The sequence below is a fragment of the Pelecanus crispus genome, chromosome 3 (genome assembly GCF_030463565.1).
Source record: "Pelecanus crispus isolate bPelCri1 chromosome 3, bPelCri1.pri, whole genome shotgun sequence".
Taxonomy (NCBI): domain Eukaryota; kingdom Metazoa; phylum Chordata; class Aves; order Pelecaniformes; family Pelecanidae; genus Pelecanus; species Pelecanus crispus.
Window position 1 is genome coordinate 95059184 of NC_134645.1, and position 3256 is coordinate 95062439.

A 3256-nucleotide genomic window follows, 5' to 3' on the forward strand; every position below is an offset into this window, starting at 1 on the left:
CAGAGAGCCTATGTTTGAAAGAGTGGAACTAACTAGAAATGTGCTGATTGCTTAGTTTGTATATCCATAACCCCTTACCTCCACCATTTTGAATTACTGGCCTACAGCCACATATTCATTTATAAGGAACTGATCACAATAATGTCTCTTTTGACAGTTCCAAGGCTATCTGTCTGGGTGGCTCCATATTACAAGTGTCACCCCTTGGACCTGAAAGGTGATGTAGGGCTACATTACTTTGATCTGTGTAATTCCTAAACATTAGTACAGAAAAGTGGTACTGTGTTACAGTTGCATCCCCTATTTACTTATAAATAGAAACAGTTGTGAAGTTAAAATAAGCTATAAACTAATTTCTATGACAACCAAAAATATGGTCAAAATATGGCTTTTCTGGCACAGCTGACGTCTGTGGTACAGAAGTTTTCATCACATATTGGAAGACAGCATTTTTTGCATTTGTCCCTACAGATCAGTGCTTTTCTTGTTAGTGGCAGGGCTTTTCAGGCGAGGCATCTTTTAACACTAGCAGGTCAGGTACTCTCAAAAAAGACAACAGCTGCAGAAAGAAGAAACTACCAGACAATTCCCATACTTTTTAACTGAAGGCTGGAGCAGCAGGCCAGCCAGTCTCAACATAAATTCTGTCACAGAGAGAGTGTAACAGAGACATGGGAGGGCTTAGTATATGGGTAGTAGAAAAACAACTTGCTGCTATTCTTATGTCTCAGTGAATTTCCCCTACAAGCTGCCACTGTCCAGAGACCTGATAGGACTTGCAGTGACAGAAAGTAACTAGAAACAATTCTGTACTGACCCAGAAAATACTGAGAGAACAAAGAAAGAGGCCAACTGGACCGTTCTACAGAGCAGCAACTTTCCTGAGTGGTTTCATCCTGAGGCGCAATGTTTCCATTGAGCCCGCATTTGGTTCAATGGAGGAAAAAAGGCATCTGCAAATAACTTAATCGGCTCCACCAGTTCTTTCTCTCACTATCTTGCTGCTAAAATTCTGCTTTTCCTTCACACTGCTCATTAGTTTTAGCTAATTATAAATGAAATGTCAACCAGATTGCTTCTCCCCTTCCCATTCAGCCAAGAAAACTTACCTCTTCAGGTCTACTGGACTTTCTCTCTGCCTGTTCCCAGGCTCCTACTGCTCTCATAGAACTGTTGTCACCTTCTAGCTGAAAGTTTTTAAAGAAACTGCAGTAAGTGACTCTGGAAAGAAGGTGAGGACAGTTTTACAATTGAACTTGTGCATAAGCAGGGAAAGAAATGAAGAGTTGGCATAGGGTGCCCAGGAATCATGGAATCTCTGTTTGCGGAGATATTCTGAACTTGACGGGGCCCTCAGCTGCCTGCTCTAACTGAGCAGAGGGTTGTATTTAGTGACCTCCTGAGGTCCCTCTCAACCTGAATTATCCTATGAGTCTAAAATTAGAAGGATAAGATGAAAAAGGAATATAACAGATGAGGACGAAGGCAGTCATAGAGCTAATCAGAACTTTTAAGGTGTCCACCCCCAAAGTTATTTTGGTTTGGAATTAGATGTGGGCTTAATCCAAATTTTTGGGTGGCATAGGAAGAAATATTATGGTTATGCTCATCACTGCAGTTGTGTGCAGTTCTCCCCTCAGTAGTATTCATCTGTATTAATGGAGGCCTAGCTCTGCTTTCTCTTTCGGAATGGACAGCCCACAGTGAAGCTGTAGGGGTTGCTTCCCATCATCCGTACATAGTTAAGGACACATGGGAAAAATGCTGGAGAAGAGGTGAAAAAAGAAAGAAGGAAAGGTTAAGCTATACAGTCATTCCAACTTTCTTCCTACATTAATCAAGATCTAGGCATTATGCTATGAAAGGTGGGACTAAATCTTTCAGCAGCACAGGCCTCTCCTGCTGAAGTGTGTGTTTCTCAGTCTTTCCGTGTGGAACTATACCACTTTGTATAAACTACTTAAATGTACGGCAGCAGCATGCAAACAAGTGGGTGTGACTCCCCAGTTTGGTGGTTTACATACTCAACTGGGAGCAAACCCAGCTGGGTTCCTGCCCTGCTGAATTATTAGTACAAATTAATTGATATAAATTCAACAAAGCTGTTCGAACAGTATCAGCAGGAGAATCTAAGCCTTCCTGCTCCAGAGATGCTGTAGTTTGTTGTCAAAACAATGTTATGGGAGAACAAGAGGTAGGAGTTCAAATCCCCTCAGGTGACGAAGAAAACCGGGCCTGCGGCTGCCACATCCCTGTGTGCATCCTAACTGCTTGGCTCTCGGCTAAAAGGCAGGTGGCCAAGCCCTTGGCAACCCTCTGGCTTCGGTTCTGCTGCTCCCGCAGGTGCCCGGGAGGGATCGTTCAGTTTCAAGCTGATGGCAAGTCAACCGCTTTTATTTTTCTCATTACATTTTTTTTTTTTTTTTTTAAAAAAAAGGTTATTTACTGGCATCTGAACTTCACTGACGGACGGATTACACCACCTTGTAACGGAGCGTTTCTCTCGGCAGCGCCGTTTTGTCTTGTCAGTGGCAAGGGCAGGGGGCAGGTGAAGAGGAGACTGGAAAACACAGCTCCCTTACGTTCGAAGGACTGGAGGATGGCGGGATTTACACGGCACAATACACCCCCGGGGTGAAGCAGGGAGAACGGTCGCGACGGGGAGAGGCTGCAGCGGATTCCAGTCGAGGAGGAGAAACCGGAACTAGCGGGAGGAGAAAGCGAAGGGAAATTTAAACAGGTTTTGGTAACCCGGCCGCACGGCGAGCACCGCAGTTCTGCCGAGCGGATGCCGCACGCAACTTGCCCGATGCGCCCAGACCCCCCGGTTCGCCTTCCCGGCCGTGAGGGAAGCGGGGGGGAGCCCCCGGGCCGCCTCCCCCCGGGGCGGCTCGGCTCGGCTCGGCTCGGCGGCCGGCCCTGGCCCAGGCCCTGCCCCAGGCCCTGCCCCCGCTCCCCGCGGCGCCCGCCGCCGCCGCCGGCCCCAAGGCTCCCCGCGCGCCCGGCCTCTGACCCGCGCGGGCTGCCCCTGATTAGCCCGCTCCCGCCGGAGAGGGGGGCGCGGCGCAGCGGCGGAGCCAATCAGGAGGCGGGGCTGCCCCGCTCTGCCCGCCCCGTCGGCGAGGCGGGCGCTGGCGCTGGGGGCTGCCGGGGGCGGCGGGGCGGCGCGGCGGGCACCGGGCGCGGGCAGAGCTGCGGGCACCAGCGACGCCGGTGTCGCCGCCGCCGCCGCCAGCACCGGGCGGATCCGCGCTTC